Here is a 21,110-nt window from a genome sequence, read left to right as displayed (position 1 = left end):
CCAAAGAAATGCCACCCCACACCATTACTGACCCAATGCCAAACCGGTCATGCTGGAGGATGTTGCAGGCAGCAGAACGTTCTCCACGGCGTCTCCAGACTCTGTCACGTCTGTCACATGTGCTCAGTGTGAACCTGCTTTCATCTGTGAAGAGCACAGGGCGCCAGTGGCGAATTTGCCAATCTTGGTGTTTTCTGGCAAATGCCAAACGTCCAGCACGGTGTTGGGCTGTAATCACAGCCCCCACCTGTGGACGTCGGGCCCTCATATCACCCTCATGGAGTCTGTTTCTGACCGTTTGAGCAGACACATGCACATTTGTGGCCTGCAGGAGGTCATTTTGCAGGGCTCTGGCAGTGCTCCTCCTGTTCCTCCTTGCACAAAGGCGGAGGTAGCGGTCCTGCTGCTGGGTTGTTGCCCTCCTACGGCCTCCTCCACGTCTCCTGATGTACTGGCCTGTCTCCTGGTAGCGCCTCCATGCTCTGGACACTACGCTGACAGACACAGCAAACCTTCTTGCCACAGCTCGCATTGATGTGCCATCCTGGATAAGCTGCACTACCTGAGCCACTTGTGTGGGTTGTAGACTCCGTCTCATGCTACTGTTAGCGCAATTCATGTGCTTCTCCTTCTTCTACCATGGCTCAGGGAAGATGAGAAGATGCTTTCATGAAACCACCTAGTGTGTCTGGTCTCATTATAAAAAATTGGAACCACACAAAGAAGAGGGAGAAGCGCATGAATTGCGCTAACACTACCACTAGAGTGAAAGCACCGGCAGCATTCAAAAGTGACCAAAACATCAGCCAGGAAGCATAGGAACTGAGAAGTGGTCAGGTCACCACCTGCAGAACCACTCCTTTATTGGGGGTGTCTTGCTAATTGCCTATAATTTCCACCTGTTGTCTATCCCATTTGCACAACAGCATGTGAAATTGATTGTCACTCAGTGTTGCTTCCTAAGTGGACAGTTTGATTTTCACAGAAGTGTGATTGACTTGGAGTTACATTGTGTTGTTTAAGTGTTCCCTTTATTTTTTCGAGCAGTGTACCTTGTATTGCAATTTCCCTCCAGCGGAAATATAAATGTAATAGAAGGAAAGCTCGAGTCTGCCAAAACGGGAGCCTGTCCTATACACCAGCATAGTGGCGGGGTACCCCCTCTAAAATGTGCCTAACCCCTAATACGGCATATGGACAGGGGTTTACGTTTAACACTGGTGAGAAAAGTTAGCATTTTCCTCTCCATCAAACCACCCAGCCTGATATAACCCCCAGCAGAGGAGCAGACTTCGGCCCCGCTTCCTCCTCCATCATTACCCTTGCCTCTATTAACCGGAGGACCCCTTTAAAACAATGCTGTGATTTTTCAATTTGATGAAACGTTTATTTTTATTTCTCCGGCTTGCTCCTCGCAGATTCCTGCGCTCAGGTACAAGCCTCTCTCTCTCTAAAGACTTCATGACAGATCACTGAAGGCCAATTCCTCCTGGAATTAATTATACACAGCCGAGTATAATGAAAGAGGTAAGACGCTGCACCCTCACCGCTATTTTAAGACATGACAGCGCGTCGGATTTCTGACTGCAGCCGCTCGGAGCTACTGGATAATGACTGTTAAAGACCAGTGACAGATGTATTATATATAAAGACCGCCGCTGCGGACGTGCACGATGGATCAGTAGTCACCGGCCCGAGGGGCCACAGGTCGGGAGCTTCTAGAAGGGAGATGTGACTTCATGCATCGGTGGTTCGGATGTTTCCCATTAACAATTGCTGCGTTCCAATAAGACTGCGTTCACATTTAGCGCCAATCTCTGGTCGCTGTACTTTTCTATAAAAGGGGGTTTCCAGGTTTAAAGTAAAGTTTATTGATTGCATAATGAGACGTTCTGACATTTTCTGATATGCTCTGTTTTTTTATTTCTCACTATTTTTAAGATCTCTGCTTGCTGTCAGTAAATAGAAACCTGGTCACCACTAAGAGCTAGAACTCTTAATTCTTCTTTCTTAAATTACAGGTATACTTGGTCGCCGCAATCCGCCAAAAACCGCACGGCATGTTGCGGTTTCAAAATTTCATTCACGCAGTTATACAAGTATAATTCATGTTCACCTGCCCAAACTGCAGCAATAATACTACGCTGCATAACTAGCGCGAGAAATTCTGACTCACAATTTGCTACAGAAATCTGAGGGTTATCCTTGGACTTGTAGTGCGGATTCACAGTCTGAACTGCCGCAGGAGGATTAGCCCCATTCTATGTGGTATCCTGACATGAAGCGAAATATTCACAGCAGGAGGAAAGCCAACGCAGATTCCTACTGGTACTCAGGGCAGAATAAACCCAAAAAATCCCGGTGAAGAAAAACCACAGTTTTTCGAGCCTGGGTACAAGACGAGACACGGCCTCCAGCCTGGATACAAGACGAGACACGGCCTCCAGCCTGGATACAAGACGAGACACGGCCTCCAGCCTGGATACAAGACGAGACACGGCCTCCAGCCTGGATACAAGACGAGACACGGCCTCCAGCCTGGATACAAGACGAGACACGGCCTCCAGCCCGGATACAAGACGAGACACGGCCTCCAGCCTGGATACAAGACGAGACACGGCCTCCAGCCTGGATACAAGACGAGACACGGCCTCCAGCCTGGATACAAGACGAGATACGGCCTCCAGCCTGGATACAAGACGAGACACGGCCTCCAGCCTGGATACAAGACGAGACACGGCCTCCAGCCTGGATACAAGACGAGACACGGCCTCCAGCCTGGATACAAGACGAGACAAGGCCTCCAGCCTGGATACAAGACGAGATACGGCCTCCAGCCTGGATACAAGATGAGATACGGCCTCCAGCCTGGATACAAGATGAGATACGGCCACGAGCATTATCCTGCTGAGAAATGCCAGTTGGAAGTCCTGCCATCAGAGGAACACATGGGGTGGCAGTATGTCCTGCAGATTGGGGCAGTGTGTGGCTCCACAGCAGAGGCAGGATTGAGGCGTTCACCACAAGGCCTCCATACTCCAACCTGACTGTCATCTGATCCCAAACAGAACCTGACCTTGACGCTAAAGAGGATACGGTTCCAGTCCGTAGCAGTCCACGTTTTCCGTTCTAAGTGTAGGTGTGGGTCCCAGAGGTGGGAACCACACCTATCAGACATATCTCTAGGATATGCCCCCAACATCTGAGAAGGTACAACCCCTTTAAACAATCCTCTCTACTTGTGGTTTGTCTGGGCCAGCCGTATCCTGTTCACCACATGTGCCCACCCATGCCCTCACGTAACCACTTCTCCTAACACCCCCTAACAGCTAGGTCACAACGGTCTAGATGGAGGCCAATTTGTCCAAATGACCACCATGCTTCTCTCCTTTCAAAGTCTGTCAACTGGGCAAAATGTCTTCGAGTGCATCATAAAGGCATGTCAACAATCACTCACCAAGAGGTACACTACCCAAAAGTAGCCTCTGACAGCCTTTTTATAGGGCAGTATGGGAAGTACTATTACACCCTCTTGTGGCAAGATACATTGTCTAATCAGACCATAGACCTAACCGCACGGCAAGTTTTGCAGCAATCCGACATTTGCATCTGTGTTTTTTGTTAGTGGGTGTAATATACACTCCCCCAATTCATCCTGTTACTGCACCGATCCCTGAAGGGCTTTGTTTGGCTGCAGTAATATGTGAATGTATTCTCCATGTGACCGTTGCAGATAATCACTGGACTTAGTGGTCTTGTGCCTTATACTGCTGATTGACTGTAGAGGTGTGTGGAGCATATGAACACGAAATAGGCAGAGGACTGGAGTAGTGGCACTGGAAATGTCTCTTATAAATACGTTTTACGAGACAGAGATCCAACCAACTGTAACATGCTGTGTGAAAAGGTTTATGCCTTCTAGAATTTTTTCATTCACAGACAGCATGCAGTGACCTTGAAAATATAGTTTTCAAATACACAATATTTTACTGTACAATGAACAAGCTTCATTTTAGCATCTTACACCTATGGATGCAAGACTGGAAAAAACAGAATTGATTATGGGGCAGATACTTTTTATTCGGGAGTAAGACCGCTGTGACGTTCCCTTGTGACGTCCTCTTCATAGTGTGGCCCATGTCATCTATCACTGCGTACGGGACAAAAGCATCACTCATCGAAGAGGACAGACCTCCATTCCGGCCTCCACTGCCATAATGCGGTGTACCATGATAACATTTGAGAGTGGCAACGTGATATCAAGGAACACCTGTAGCTGGACACCTGGCTCAAAGCCCAATGTGATGCAGATGCCCCTGGTGGGTCGTGTAGACACTGTTTGCCGCCCTAGGCTTGGGATGTGAAGTGCAATTTCACATGCAGTACAGAACAGATCACTACGTGCTACTCTTCGAATCAGACAATCTGTCCGTGCAGAACTTTTCCTCTGTGCACCTCTTGGTGTCATTCCAGTTTGTCGTCGCCCTCCCAACCACCGGAACACGCAACACTGAACAGTGCTGACAACTCGGCCTAGGTGCATAGCGATCTACCAGAGTGATAATCCAAGGTCTCTCAGTTCAAGGATTCTGTTTCTCGGAGTTCGTGTAGTGTCAATAACTGGCACTAGGGTTGTTGCGGGTATCGAAATATCAATACCCAATCTATACTTTTGTCCTAGTATCGGTTCGGTACCAGGATTTGCCTTTTATCAATACCAGGCTGTGCTACTGCACTACTGCGCAGCCCAGTATCAGAGAACATGGAGAGCACTGCTGTCAGCCATGTTTCCTCAGCAGCACAGGGGAGAAGGAGTCACTCTCTACCTCCCCCTGTGCCGCTGCCAATGAGGAGAGAGGGGCGGATGCACTGCGCCACCAATGAAAATGAACGTCTTATACAGATACAGAAGGCGGGTGTGGTGGCAGAATCACATAAAGCTGGGTGCCGCACCTGAGAGGTTAACTACCGCGGATCGCAGTGCCCTGTTGTCATAGAGGTGATGGCTATGCGATTCTGCCACCGCACCCGCCTCCTGTATCTGTATAAAACGTTAATCATCATTGTTGGCGCAGTGCGCCCTACCCCCCCCTACCAGTATTAAAAAAATTGGTGGCGCAGTGCACCCTCAACCCCCCCCCCCCCCCCCCAGTATTAGAGTCATTGGTGGTGCATTGCGCCCCCACCCTCTCAAACCCCCCCCCCCCCCAGTAATAAAATCATTGGTGGCAGTGGCCAGAGGGTCCCCTCTCCTCCTGTTAATTGGTGGTGCAGTGGCAGTTGTGATCGGAGCCCCAGCAGTGTAATCCTGTGGCTCAGATCAGTTACCATGGCAGCCAGGACGCTACTGAAGCCCTGGCTGCCATGGTAAGCTCCCTGCTGCTGTGTGCACTATGCACAGGGCAGCAGGGATAGTGTGAAGTCCTCTAGCTAGAGCTCTATCAGGGTGAATAGGACAATGGATTAAAAGATCCCAGGTTCTAAACCCTAAGGGGAGAAATAGTTATTAAATAAAAAGTAAAAAAAACTAAAACATAAATCACCCCTTTTCCTAATTTTACATATAAAATATATAAACAATAAATAAATAAACTTATCACATATTGCCACGTACGAAAAGTCCAAACTATTAAAATATTTACAAAATCTATGCGGTGAACGCCGCAACAGAAAAAAATATAAATAAAACTGCGTTATTCCCCATTTTTTTTGTCACCTTGTCCCCCCAAAAAATAGGATAGGACTAGAGTTGTTGCGATACCAAATTTTTGATTCGGTTTCGATACCATGAAAAAGTATTGCGATACTCGATACCATTCGATACCACGCGAAAAAAATAAACAAAAAAAGCCACGTGCATTCCTCATTTTTAAAAATGGCGAATCGCGCAGTTTTTATTTTATTTTTTCTGTTCCGGCATTCACCACCTAGATTTTTTTTTTATATTTTAATAGTTTGGACTTTTCTGACGTGGCGATGTAATATGTTTATTTATATATTTTATATGTGAAATTGGGAAAAGGGGGGTGATTTATACTTCATATTTTAGTGTTTTTTTTTTTTTTCACTTTTTATTTAATAACTATTTCCCCCCTTAGGGGCTAGAACCTGGGATCTTTCATCCCTTTTCCTATTCACCCTGATAGATCTCTATCAGGGTGAATAGGACTCCACACTGTCCCTGCTGCTCTGTGCTTTGTGCACACAGCATCAGGGATGTTACCATGGCAACCAGTCCTGGCTGCCATGGTAACCGATCGGAGCCCCAGGCTTACACAGCTGGGGCTCCGATCAGAAGCTGCCACTGCACCACCAATGAGGGGGAGTGGAGAGGTCCCTGTGGCCACTGCCACCAATGATTTTAATACTGGAGGGTTGAGAGGGGCCGGCGCACTGTGCCACCAATGATTTTAATGGGATGGGGGGATTGAGGGGGGGGGGCACACTGCACCACCAATGATTTTACCCCTTTATACAGGAGGCGGGTACTAGCAGATCAGCGGCAGTTAACTGCCGCTGATCGCAGCTCCCTGTCAGGGGCAGGGTGCCGGCAATGCGATTCTGCTGCCGGCACCCGCCTCCTGTATGTGTTAAAGACCGACTACTGTATATGAGTCCAGACTTTCACTATTAGGCCACACAGAGCGGCGCCCAGCGATGTCTCAGCACTCACCATTTAGTCCTGGGCGCCGCTCCGTTCGCCCGCAGTGCCCCATTACTGTCTCCTCTCCTGCTCCACATGCTGCTGATTACTATCGGAGCGATGGGAGGAGACATCAGCTTCACTAGTGGGCGTTCCTTCTCCCTGGCTGTAGCGCTGTCCAATCGCAGCGCAGGGAAAAGGAACGCCCACTAGTGAAGCTGATATCTCCTCCCATCGCTCCGATAGTAATCCTATCATTGGGGGCGCAGTGCGCCCGCCCCTCTCTTCTCATTGCTGCCCCTCCTCCACCCCCTCTCTTCTCATTGCCGCCCCTCCTCCGCCCCTCTCTTCTCATTGGTGGCAGCGGCAGCAGCACAGGGGGAGGGAGGACAGCTTCCTTCTCCCCGTGCTGCTGAGAGAACATGAGCGCGCCGATAGCAGCGCGCTCATGTTCAGAGATACTAGACTGCGCAGAAGCGCAGCCCAGTATCGAAAAAACGGAAATCCCGGTATCGTATCGATACCGGGACAAAAGTATCGATTGGGTATCGAAATTTCGATACCCGCAACAACCCTAGATAGGACTGTTCGATTATGGGCTGGACGCTTCATTAAATGCGGAATGCACGTGGCTTTTTTTGGTATTTAATTTTTTTCGCGTGGTATCAAATGGTATCGAGTATCGCAATACTTTTTCTAGTATCAAAATCGAAAAAAATTTGGGTATCGCAACAACCCTAACTGGAACATCAACGAGGATGAGGCATCGCACAATTATCCCACACAAATGTATCTAATTTTTGAGGTTTCATGTGGCCAAAAAAAACTTTTCAGTTGCCATTTATGCCTCTTCCATATGCCACAGATTGGAGCTAGGTGCTTGAAAATTTGATCATCTGCAGATCTGATCAACACCTGCTACGTCCTCGATTCATATAACCTTAAAGGCTATGTACACCTTTAGGGGGGGAAATGTTTTTTTATTAGTGCACTGTACTCATTAGGAGCTAAAATCATTTTATTTCAATTAGTCTTTATTAAAAATATGGAGTCCTTTTCTCTGTACAGAGCTAAGATGCTCTACTAGCAGGATCAGAATTTTCTCTGTTCCGTCAGGCAGGGAGCTGACGGCCCCTTATCTCTGACCTTATAAACACATCAAAGCTCAATCCTTATCTCACTAATAAGAATGTAGCTTAAATAATTGTTTATGACCCATTAGTAATTTAGAGAGAAGTACCATTCACACAGCTAGAAAAACAGTTAACCTTTTGTGACAGAAGGGCTCAATATTTTTATTAAAGAGTAATAGAAAAAAAAGAATTTTAGCCCAAATGAGTAAAATGCAATCATTAAAAAAAAAAAAAAAACTGTGTCCCCAAAAGTGTACATAGCCTTTAATGCTTGTCATTCTTGCTGTGGCAATCTTTATGTTGACGAGTGTATAAAACCTAACAGATAAAAAGCAAGACTTTGGTAACTATCCCAAAAGACGCACACAATGGTCTTTTGCACACTTTATTTTCTTACATTATTTTTGGAAAAACACTTCTGCTCTCATGTGACAGTCTCATGATTAATGAACTCCATGTCACTCCGACTGCTAATTACTGAAGTGGGATGTAGCCACTTTGGCTACAAACTGCAGACAGGCTTGGCTCCATTACAGCGAGGGGCTTTCGTACATTAATCATCTCTTTTATGCTCTCGCCGGCTGATTTGCAGCTTTTGTTGTCTGGATTGCTCGCTCTTTTTTGAAGCAATTGTGTGCTGGACAATATTTCTTTCTGCGGAAGGTGTGCAGGCAGCTCCAACAAATGCGATACGGAGAGCTGAGGAAATTAGCACTGTCACAGCCCATTACTGAAACTCTGCAACGGGAACGTTCCAGCTCCTCGGACAGCAGTGGAGGGCGCGACGGTGACAAGCGCCAGCAAGAGACGCTCAGCAGAGGAAGAATCCTTTTCCCTGTTCAGACAGATTTGGATCACGATTACCTCTTGCAGAAAAAAAAAACCTATGAATGCATATGCTGAGCCAGGAATTGGCGCACGGCCCTGCCTTACTAATGAGCACAGGGCAGAAGAGGGTGATCTTGGGCCACAGAAACGACTGGTTTCTAATAAAAATACAAATGCTTAAAAATCACAGCAAATAATCAAAAGTAGGAGGCATTCTGCACTGGTCCAGTAAATGAGATGGCATGATAAATGTCCCCCTGTGTCAGCAGAACTAGGGCAGTCAAAACGAATGAGTGTTTATGGCGAGCCACCTGCTCTTTCCCTCGCACATCCATCAACTTAAGAATAAGGATGGGGTCTGAACTAGAGAAGTCACAAGGGGCTCCCCTGCAAAGACCTACTTCAGAAAAATCACTCTGATGACCTGGAACCCACACGAAAAGAGTCAACCTACTTCACTGAATCATAGATTTTCTAAGTAGGTTGACACGTTCTTCGTGCGGTTCCAGTGGAGAAAAAATATGGATGCAAAGGTGGAGACGACTTATCAGACGGTGGCTCAGATAGTGAAGGGTGGTGGATGGTCTCTTAGAAATGCTAGCGCAGGATACTGGCAGAGCGGTTCTGATTGCTGGGAGGACCCCAACTGACCACGAGAATGTGGGTCCCATGTCCCCTTCATGAATTGAGGGGCAGTCGCTGATGCTCCGAGCAGCCAAGCATGTCGCCCGGGTGGTCACTGCCACCAACAGAAAGGATGTAGAGGTTGTTCTCTGCCCTTGGGGCATCCAAGAAGGAGGATCTGACTAAGGACAAATTCATACATTTCTTATTATTAAAAGCATAACAAAGTTTTCTAGTTCTTGCATATTTACTTACAGGAATTTAAAGGGAAACTGGTCACATGGCTGCATAGATCCAGAAGCAGTGAGTCCATCCATACATTTATTGTACTTGTCCATTGCTGCAAATTTCTAAAAAATGCTTTTTATGATCAATGTGAAGGGTCAAAGAGGCGTTAATGAGACACTGTAGTGCCCCAGCCTGCACGGTCTCTCTGCGTTCTTTGAGCCATGATGAAAACCCGCGCGTGTGCCGTCAGTGAGAGATATATACAGCTTGCTCTGAACCTGCTCTTACTCCGCAGTCACCGACAAGTATGCGGTATCTCTCGGTCACGCACAAGTTTTCACCAGGGCTCAGAGAGGGTGGAGGCATTGGGTAAGGGGTATTCCTATTTTGAAAAAACATGTCTGCCTGGCCCTCTCCGGCCTCTTTCTCCCGACTCGGGGAGACCAGGAGGCTGTTGAGAGTTATGTAAACAGCATAGCTTCCGTGCCTACGCGATTTGCGCTAATCCTATTCAATGGGGCGTTACCAAACTGCTAAACACCGAATTGGCTTTCTCCGGCCTCCTAGTGTCCCCAGGTTGGGACAAAGAGGCCGGAGAGAGCCCTGCAGCCGTGTTTTTCAATATGGCAATTATTCACGCCTTTTTGACTTATCACAGCGGCACATTTCTGGCCATTGACATGTACAGTAGAGGTCTATATAGTCTCGCTGTTTTCATCCCTTTGAAGCCAGGGCTCCAGTTTGCTGTTTTCTAGACGACACTTTTCCTTTGTTCATTTCAGTGTTTGTTCAGAAATTGTATTCCAACAAATCTGCTTTATGTTCTACCTAACCAGTCTGATTGTTGATATAATGAGGAGAAAAAGTCGGATATTACTATTTTACGACAGGAAATTTATTACTAATTATTGGCCATTTATGAAGGAGTCGGAGTCAGACTCTGATAAAATAGAGGAGTGGGACCTTTGGTGTACCGACTCCACGGCCCTCATAACGAGGGGAAAAAATTATGGTTAAAGGGTTATGTCAGCAATTTTAAAGGCCATTTACAACTTCAGTTTTTTTTTTTTGTTTTTTTTATGATTGCATTTTACTCATTTTGGGCTAAAAATATTTTTTTCAATTGGTCCTTATTAAAAATATTCAGCCATTCTGTCCCAAATGGTTAACTGTTTTTCTAGCTGTGTGAATGGTACTTTCACTTTGTGCCAGTCATCTAATAACCCTCATCTCTAAAGGCCCCTTTACATGGGATGATATTACAGCAGATAGTCGGGAAGGAAGCGTTCCTTCCCGACAATCTGTGCAATTGTAGTCCCGTGTTAAGGGAATCTGTCACCTGGTTTGAGCATATTAAGGTGTTACTACTGCCATGTACAATGCGACACCTTATTTCTTGCTGTAGTCTTCATTTTTCGTTTTGTGCTTTCATTAGTGATAAAACCCACTTTTTATGTTACGCAAATGAGTGTCCAAGGTGCCCAGAGGGGCGTTATTATCCTAATCTGGAGCACCGTAACTCCCCCGAACAGTGCCCAGCCCGCCTTCCTTTACAGCCCAAGCACGCCTCTTCCAGCATAAGCAACTGCCCACACCCGAACTCTTTGCCGCCGCCGCCGCCCCCCTCCGCTATGTGAAATCTCATGCAGGCGCAGAACCGAGGACTGCCTGCGCCATGTAGAAGCTCCTGAGGGCAACAGCTTCAAATGTGTCACTGGGCATGCGCCGAGGCAAAGAGGCGATTAAATTGGCACTTGGAGCTCTATGAACTAACAGCAGCTAAAGGTCCTATTTATAAATGTGTAATTATCTATAGAAAAGAAAGAAGATACAGCGTAAGCTGAAATACACCATGTTCCAAATTATTATGCAAACTATATTTTTCCCTGATTTTCCTAAATGGTCGATGCAAATGACAGTCAATACAATTTTCGAGTCATCAATAGTTTGAGTATAAATCAAAGCTATTTCAATCAAAAACATCTTAGCTGGCCAAGTTACATGTTAACATAGGCCTCCTTCTTTGATACCATCTTCACAATTCCTGCATCCATTGAACTTGTGAGTTTTTGGAGAGTTTCTGCCTGAATGTCTTTGCAGGATGTCAGAATAGCCTCCCAGAGCTGCTGTTTTGATGTGAACTGCCTCCCACCATCATAGATCTTTTGCTTAAGGAGACTCCAAAGGTCCTCAATAGGGTTGAGGTCACGGGAGGATAGTGGCCACACCACGAGTTTCTCTCCTTTTATGCCCGTAGCAGCCAATGGCTCAGAGGTCTTCTCTGCAGCCTAAGATGGTGCATTGTCAGCATGAAGATTTGCTACAGAAGGCATGGTTCTTCTTTTTGTACTATGGAAGAAAGTGGTCAGTCAGAAACTCTAGATACTTTGCCCAGGTCATTTTCACACCTTCAGGAACCCTAAAAGGGGCCCACCTGCTGTCTCCCTATGATTCCAACCCCAAAACATGACACCGCAACCTCCTTGCTGACGTCTCAGCCTTGTTGGTACATGGTGGCCGTCCATTACTCCATCCATCTTGACCATCCAGGGATACTCATCAGTATACAAGACTATTTGAAGATTAGTCTAAATGTCTGGGTCCACTGCAACCGTTTCTGCTTCTAAACACTGGTTAGGGGTGGCTGAATAGTAGGTTTATGCACAACTGCAGGGCTCTGGAGGATCTAACACCTTCAGGTTTCCGGGACTCCAGAGGCACCTGCAGCTTCACATAGCCCTTTGCTGCTTTGTACTGGCATTTTAGCAGCTGCTCTCTTAATCCGATGATTTTGTCTGGCAGAAAACTTCCTCTTTGTGCCTTTATCCACATGTACATTTGAATCCGCCACAAATCTCTTCACAGTACGATGATAACGTTTTCGTGAATTATCTAATGTTTTCATACCGTGTCCAAGGCATTGCACTATTTGACGCTTTTCAGCAGCCGAGACATCCTTTCTCTTTCCCATATTGCTTGAAACCTGTAGCCTGCTTTATAATGTGGAACGTTCTTCTTAAACAGTTTTCCTTTAAAGGGCCATTCCGGTAGGTACAAGTTATCTCCTATCCACAGGATAGGGGATATCTATCAGATCGGTGGGGGTCCTACCAATCACGAGAACGGGGGCCCCGTACCCCCGGAGCAGCCGGTCACACATGTGCGTGGACACTCCATTCATTTCTATGGGAGTTCTGGAGATAGGACCCCCACTGATCTGATCGTTATCCACTATCCTACCAGAATACCACTTTCATTGGGCTAACCAATTATGGCAGGTGTTTGAGATTGATTTCAGTGATCCAAACAGCCCAGAGACACAACACCATCCATGAGTTTCATTAAAAAACAAAAACTTACATCTTTATGACACTTAAATCCAATTTGCTTAATTATTTTGGAACGGTTTTAGTTAAAGGGATTCTGTCATGAGATTTTAGCCCTATAAGGCTACTTTCACACTTGCGTTCGGAGTGGATGCGTCTGGTGTCTGTACAGACGGATCCGCTCCTATAATGCAAACGCTTGCATCCGTTCAGAACGGATCCGTCTGCATAACTGTTTTTTTCAGATCTGATTTTTCACTTCGTGAAAACTCAGATCCGACAGTATATTCTAACACAGAGGCGTTCCCATGGTGATGGGGACGCTTCAAGTTAGAATATACTAAAAGAACTGTGTACATGACTGCCCCCTGATGCCTGGCAGGTGCTGCCAGGCAGCAGGGGGCAGGCCCCCCCCCCCCCTCCCTCCCCTGTATTTAACTCATTGGTGGCCAGTGCGGCCCCCCCTCCATCCCCTGTATTTAAATCATTGGTGGCCAATGCGGCCCCCCCTCCATCCCCTGTATTTAACTCATTGGTGGCCAGTGCGGCCGCCCCCCCCCCCCTCCCTCCCTTGTATTTAACTCATTGGTGGCCAGTGCGGCCGGCCCCCCCTCCCCTGTATTTAACTCATTGGTGGCCAGTGCGGCCGGCCCCTCCTCCCTCCCTTGTATTTAACTCATTGGTGGCCAGTGCGGCCGGCCCCCCCTCCCTCCCCCCTAATAAAAATGACCGACCCCCCATCATTGGTGGCAGCGGAGAGTTCCGATCGGAGTCCCAGTTTAATGCTTCTAAAATTGCTAAGTAACCATGGCAGCCAGGACTGCAGTAGTGTCCTGGTTGCCATGGTTACCGATTGGAGTCCCAGCGATTAAACTGGGACTCAGATCGGAACTCTACGCTGCCTGCAATGATGGGGGGGGGCAGCAGGGGGCAGTCATGTACACAGTTAATTTAGTATATTCTAACTTGAAGCATCCCCATCACCATGGGAACGCCTCTGTGTTAGAATATACTGTCGGATCTGAGTTTCACGATCTAACTCAAATACGATGGTATATTCTAACAGAGGCGTTCCCATGGTGATGGGGACGCTTCAAGTTAAAATATACCATCGAATTGGAGAAAACTCCAATCTGATGGTATATTAATAGGGACTCCTGACTTTACATAGAAAGTCAATAGGGGACGGATCAGTTTGCAATTGCACCATACTGTGTCAACGTCTGGCTCCGCACGGCCAGGCGGACACCAAAACGCTGCAAGCTGCGTTTGGGTGTCCGCCTGCTGAGCGGAACGGAGGCTAAACGCTGCCAGACTGATGCATTCTGAGCGGATCCGCATCCATTCAGATCCGTTCGGGGCCGCTTCTGAGGGCCTTCAAACGGAACTTACAAGCGGAACCCCGAACGCAAGTGTGAAAGTAGCCTAAGCTAAACATATGCCCATGTCCGGACTAATAACATGAATCCTAAACTGGCCTTAGAGCCACAAGCAGGTTTAATAAGGCCAGTTTAGGATTCATGTTATTAGTACGGACATGGGCATATGTTTAGCTTATAGGGCTAAAATCTCATGACAGAAATCGGTAGCACAACATGGTATACTTATTATTACATCCTAGTCCACCAGACAAGAAATATCTACAAACAATAGGGAGATGTAAGGAAGATATTTATAAACAATATATAATGTAGTAATAAGTATTCTATGTTGTGCTACCTTAACTAAAACAGTCTGTTATCTCCACCAGAGAGGTTATCCATGTAGTTTCAGTTTATTTTTATAGTCATTTGTAGCAGTTTTCATATTTTTATGTTTGCATACATTATTTTGAAAAAATAAATGTGGACTGTTATTAAACAAGAAAAGAAACTACTTTAAAAAAAAACGCATATGTAGACAATAGAAACGCATTAAAGACGCATCAAGATCGCAATGCATTTTATCTATATGTTTTAAAAGTTATTAGATTCAAATTACTAACTAAGGCTACTTTCACACTTGCGTTCAGAGCGGGTCCGTCTGGTATCTGCACAGACGGATCCGCTCCTATAATGCAAACGCTTAGATCCGTTCAGAACGGATCCGTTTGCATTACCATGAACAAAAATCCGGAAAAGAACTGATCAGGTATATCCCCATGCATTCTGAATGGAGAGCAATCAGGATGCATAAGGATGTCTTCAGATCAGTCCCTCTTAATTTTTTTGGACGGAGAAAAAACCGCAGTATGCTGCAGTTTTCTCTCTGGCCGTTCAGGATGCATCCAGTTCAGTCTTTTTTACTGATCAGGCTTTTCAGAAAACCGTAGCATGCTGTATTTTTACCTCCGGCCAAGAATCGGGAACACTTTGACTGAACGCCGGATCCGGCATTTTTCCCATTGACTTGCATTAATGCCGGATCCGGCGCCGTGTGTTCCGTCAAACTGGATCCGGCTTTTCCATAAATGGCGGATCCGTTTTTTCCAATGCATTTTTTCATTGTGATCAGAATCCTGATCAGAATTCAAATGTAATACGTTTTTACACGTTTTTCCAGATCCAGCGGGCAGTTCTGGCGACGGAATTGCCCGCCGGATTCAAACAACGCTAGTGTGAAAGTACCCCAAGACATAGCGCGTTGCACCACGTGGGACGCCAGGATCCAGCAACTGCAATCGTGATACGGGTACTACTGTCCGTATTGGAGACAGAGACGCTGAGGCTGAGGTGAGCGTTATTGCTACCACGTGGGACGCCACGGCGGATAGCATCTAAATATTTGCAAACCGTGAGTATACACTCCTGATTACTGCTGGATATATATCGCTAAAAAGACATTATTATTAATATAAAGGTGAACTGGAAAACCAACGCATTGAGAATATAGATTAACTATATATGAGCACAACAACACAAGATATCTTATGGAACAGACGATTTGTCTACATATTGCCGACAAGTGTGCATTGTTTTGAGGAAAAAAAAAAAAGACATTCATAATTAGAATATACGTTTGAACTAGGGCTGCACGATATGGGAATTTTGTGCGATTGCGATTAGGGCCCTAAAAATTGCGATAACGATATGCGATGCGATATTTTAAGGGAATTGTGCTAGAGGTCTATTTGCTTGGATTTTCCCATATGAGCCGCTGACACGGCTGGGTATGACAGCGCCGTGTTGTGGGGGATCCGTGGATGGCGCCGTGTTGTGGGGGATCCGTGGATGGCGCCGTGTTGTGGGGGATCCGTGGATGGCGCCGTGTTGTGGGGGATCCGTGGATGGCGCCGTGTTGTGGGGGGATCCGTGGATGACGCCGTGTTGTGGGGGATCCGTGGATGACGCCGTGTTGTGGGGGATCCGTGGATGACGCCGTGTTGTGGGGGATCCGTGGATGACGCCGTGTTGTGGGGGATCCGTGGATGACGCCGTGTTGTGGGGGATCCGTGGATGACGCCGTGTTGTGGGGGATCCGTGGATGACGCCGTGTTGTGGGGGATCCGTGGATGACGCCGTGTTGTGGGGGATCCGTGGATGACGCCGTGTTGTGGGGGATCCGTGGATGACGCCGTGTTGTGGGGGATCCGTGGATGACGCCGTGTTGTGGGGGATCCGTGGATGACGCCGTGTTGTGGGGGATCCGTGGATGACGCCGTGTTGTGGGGGATCCGTGGAGGACGCTGTTATGTGGGGGATCCGTGGATGACGCCGTGTTGTGGGGGATCTGTGGATGACGCCGTGTTGTGGGGGATCCGTGGATGACGCCGTGTTGTGGGGGATCCGTGGATGACGCCGTGTTGTGGGGGATCCGTGGAGGACGCTGTTATGTGGGGGATCTGTGGAGGACGCTGTTATAAGGGATGTGTTCTATGACACATAGGGCCATGAGGGGGGGGGCAGCATAAGACATATAGCATCTTATGCTGGTCCCCCTCATGGCCCTATGTGTCCCCTCATGTGTCCTAAACTGCGCACATAACTGGCTTTGTGTGTAAAGTATTTTACTAGTGTGTGAAACAATCTCTCTCCTATTGATAACATGGCCGCCTCTGTACTCACTGTCACTATGAATGCACTACAGCGAGCGGGCCGGCCGGCGCGTGACTGACGTCACTTAGTAACGCTCCTCCCACTTCAGGAAGCAGGAGCGTTACTAAGTGACGTCAGTCACACGCCGGCCGGCCGGCCCGCTGCCGTTCGCTGCAGTGCATTCATCGTGAAAGTAAGTACAGAGGCTGGACCTGTTATCAATAGGAGAGAGATTGTTTCACACACACTAGTAAAATACTTTACACACAAAGCCAGTTATGTGCGCGGGGCCCCTTCATATATAATCACAGCATTTTCGGGTCGGCCAAATCGCCATATCGCATTTGCCGATTATCGCGATTCGATTATTTTTTCGATTTATCGTGCAGCCCTAGTTTGAACTATATATTTTGAACCATAGTATCAGTTAAATACGCAGTAGATTAGGACTAAAACAGTCTTTTATTGGTTGCCCATATGGAGACGAGGAGAGACCAATCAGATCTACCCCATATACAGCAAATATAGGTGCATTGGTATTTTAAGTGTGTGTTTATTTTATATTTTATTTTATTTGTATATTTTTTTAAACTCTCACATTTTAGCTATATTTTCATACTAGTTGTAATAAATAAATATATGGATGACAAACCTGATGTCTCTGGATAGTTCCAAATGAAGAGTGCCCGTCTACAACAATACATATAAAAAACATGATGTGCCATCACTGTAGGTTATAAATTATAACAAGGAGCCATATCCGTAATTAATTATCCAAATCATTAATAAGATATTCTAGAGAAACAATAACATTTGCATAATAAAGCAGAGAAAAGAATAAAGGAGGCAGACGGCAGGAAAAAAAATGTAGCGGCACAGAAACAAAGATTAAAAAAAATATATAAAAAACTGGAAAATTAGGAATCTGTCAAAAGAAAATCTCCTTGTAAAGAAAACAGACAATCGCTGCGGGTCGGATACGGGAGAAGAGATCCGCGTGTATTTACCAGGGAAGGAAACCTCATCAACAATGGGATGTTCTTAGAAAGCCGGCGGAATAAGGATGAGCAGGAGAGCAGCCGAGGGGAACCAGAACCTCCCGCAGAACCATTACACTGCGATGGCTGTCAGCCTCACATCCCAGATTTTAACTTTCATAACAATCAAGAAGGAATTACTGAGGCGAAAAGTAAAGCAAAGAGAAAAAGGACAGATAAAGGGGCTAAAACATTTTTGGACAAATAAAGCTAAAATTAAAGGGGTTGTCTCATCTCAGACAGTGGGGGCATATCGCTAGGATATGTCCCCATTGTCCGATAGGTGTGGGTCACACCGCTCGGACCCACACCTATATCGAGAATGGAGCCCCGAAAGTAGTGGAGGGCGCACTTCACATGCGCAGCCGCCCTCCATTCATTTCTTTTGGGCCGGCTAATTCTGTCGGACCCATAGAAGTGAATGGGAGCGGTGGCCCGTCATGCACGGTGCGCTTCTATTTACTACTACAGAGAGAGCTTGGTGGTGGCCAGAACGGAGTCCTCCAGCCACCACTTTGCGGGGCTCCAATCTTGATATAGGTGATCGTTACAGCGGTGGGACCCTGACCTATAAGACAATGGGGGCATATCCTAGCAATATGTCCCCATTGTCTGAGATGAGACAACCCCATAAGGACCAGGCCATTTTTCACCTTAAGGACTAGGCCATTTTTGCAAATCTGACCAGTGTCACTTTATGTGGCGATGATAACTTTAAAATGCTTTTACTTATCCAGGCCATTCTGAGATTGTTTTCTCGTCACATATTGTACTTCATGACACTGGTAAAATTGAGTCAAAAAATTTTTATTTTTTTTTTAGTAATAAAAAATTCCAAAATTTACCAAAAATTTAGGGGGAAAAATAGAAAATTTCCAAATTTCAATTTCTTTACTTTTATAATAGATAGTAATACCTCCAAAAATAGTTATAACTTTACATTCCCCGTATGTCTACTTCATGTTTGGATCATTTTGTGAATGCCATTTTATTTTTTGGGGACGTTAGAAGGCTAAGGGCTCTTTCACACTTGCGTTCTTGTCTTCCGGCATAGAGTTCCGTCGTCGGGGCTCTATGCCGGAAGAATCCTGATCAGGATTATCCTAATGCATTCAGAATGGAGAGAAATCCGTTCAGGATGCATCAGGATGTCTTCAGTTCCGGAACGGAACGTTTTTTGGCCGGAGAAAATACCGCAGCATGCTGCGCTTTTTGCTCCGGCCAAAAATCCGGAACACTTGCCGCAAGGCCGGATCCGGAATTAATGCCCATTGAAAGGCATTGATCCGGATCCGGCCTTAAGCTAAACGTCGTTTCGGCGCATTGCCGGAGCCGACATTTAGCTTTTTCAGAGTGGTTACCATGGCTGCCAAGACGCTAAAGTCCTGGCAGCCATGGTAAAGTGTAGGGGGAGCAGCATACTTACCGTCCGTGCGGCTCCCCGGGCGCTCCAGAGTGACGTCAGGGCGCCCCAAGCGCATGGATCATGTGATCACATGGATCACGTCATCCATGCGCATGGGGCGCTCTGACGTCACTCTGGAGCGCCCCGGGAGCCGCACGGACTGTAAGTATACTGCTCCCCCGCTCCCCACTACTACTATGGCAACCAGGACTTTAATAGCGTCCTGGGTGCCATAGTAACACTGAACGCATTTGGAAGACGGTTCCGTCTTCAAATGCTTTCAGTACACTTGCGTTTTTCCGGATCCGGCGTGTAATTCCGGCAAGTAGAGTACACGCCGGATCCGGACAACGCAAGTGTGAAAGAGGCCTTAGGCTACTTTCACACTTGCGTTGTTCTTTTCCGGCATAGAGTTCCGTCACAGGGGCTCTATACCGGAAAAGAACTGATCAGGCATATCCCCATGCATTCTGAATGGAGAGTAATCCGTTCAGTTTGCATCAGGATGTCTTCAGTTCAGTCGTTTTGACTGATCAGGCAAAAGAGAAAACCGTAGCATGCTACGGTTTTATCTCGGGCTAAAATAACTGAAGACTTGCCTGAATGCCAGATCAGGCATTTTTTCCCATAGGAATGTATTAGTGCCGGACCGTCCTTCCGGTATGCGCATGCGCAGACTGAAAAAAAAAAGGTGAAAAAATAAATGCCGGATCCGTTTTTGCCGGATGACACCGGAAAGACGGATCCGGCATTTCAATGCATTTTTTCAACTGATCAGGCATTTTTAAGACTGATCAGGATCCTGATCAGTCTTACTAATGCCATCAGTTAGCATACATTTTGCCTGATCCGGCAGGCAGTTCCGGCGACGGAACTGCTTGCCGGATCTCTCTGCCGCAAGTGTGAAGCAAATCTTGAAATCTTTCAGAAAATTTCTAAAACCCACTTTTTCAGGACCAGTTCAAGTCTGAAGTCACTTTGTGAGGCTTACATAATAGAAAACAACCAAAAATGACCCCATTTTACAAACTACACCCCTCAAGGTATTCAAAACTGATTTTACAAAGTTTGTTAACCCTTTTGATGTTCCACAAGAATTAATGGTAAAAAGATAAAATTTCACTTCTTTGGCAGATTTTCGCCATATGGTTTTTGGAAAGCAGATTTCACTGGGATAATTTTAAGTTGTCATGTCACATTTGAAGCCCCCCTGATGCACCCCTAGAGTAGAAACTCCAAAAAAGTGACCCCATTTTAGAAACTACACCCATTTTAATCCATTTTTTCCAGTTACAAAGCAAGGGTTAACAGCCAAACAAAACTCAATATTTATGGCCCTGATTCTGTAGTTTACAGAAACACCCCATATATGGACGTAAACTGCTGTACGGGCACACGGCAGGGCGCAGAAGGAAAGGTTTTTGGAAGGCAGGTTTTGCTGGACTGGTTTTTTGACACCATGTCCCTTTTGAAGCCCCCCTGATGCACCCCTAGAGTAGAAACTCCAAAAAAGTGACCCCATTTTGGAAACTACGGGATAAGGTGGCAGTTTTGTTGGTACTATTTTAGGGTACATATGATTTTTGGTTGCTCTGTATTACACTTTTTGTGAGGCAAGGTAACAAGAAATAGCTGTTTTGGCACCGTTTTAATTTTTTGTTATTTACAACATTCATCTGACAGGTTAGATCATGTGGTATTTTTATAGAGCAGGTTGCTACGGACGCGACAATACCAAATATACCAAATGATTTTTGTGTCTCCACATTCTGAAAGCCATAGTTTTATTTATTTTTTGGGCGACTGTCTTGTGTAGGGGCTCATTTTTTTCGGAATGAGATGACGGTTTGATTGGCACTATTTTGGGGTGCGT

At 46.3% G+C, this 21,110-nt stretch overlaps 1 protein-coding gene across 1 annotated transcript in view; it reads right to left on the bottom strand.

Annotated features, from left to right (window-relative positions):
• The window catches only part of ZRANB3 (zinc finger RANBP2-type containing 3), a 271,436-nt gene that overhangs the window by 236,356 nt on the left and 13,970 nt on the right, over window positions 1-21,110 (bottom strand). The window lies entirely within an intron of this gene.

Source organism: Bufo bufo, chromosome 7 (assembly GCF_905171765.1).
Source record: "Bufo bufo chromosome 7, aBufBuf1.1, whole genome shotgun sequence".
Lineage (NCBI taxonomy): Eukaryota > Metazoa > Chordata > Amphibia > Anura > Bufonidae > Bufo > Bufo bufo.
This window is presented reverse-complemented; position numbering and strand designations above follow the sequence as displayed.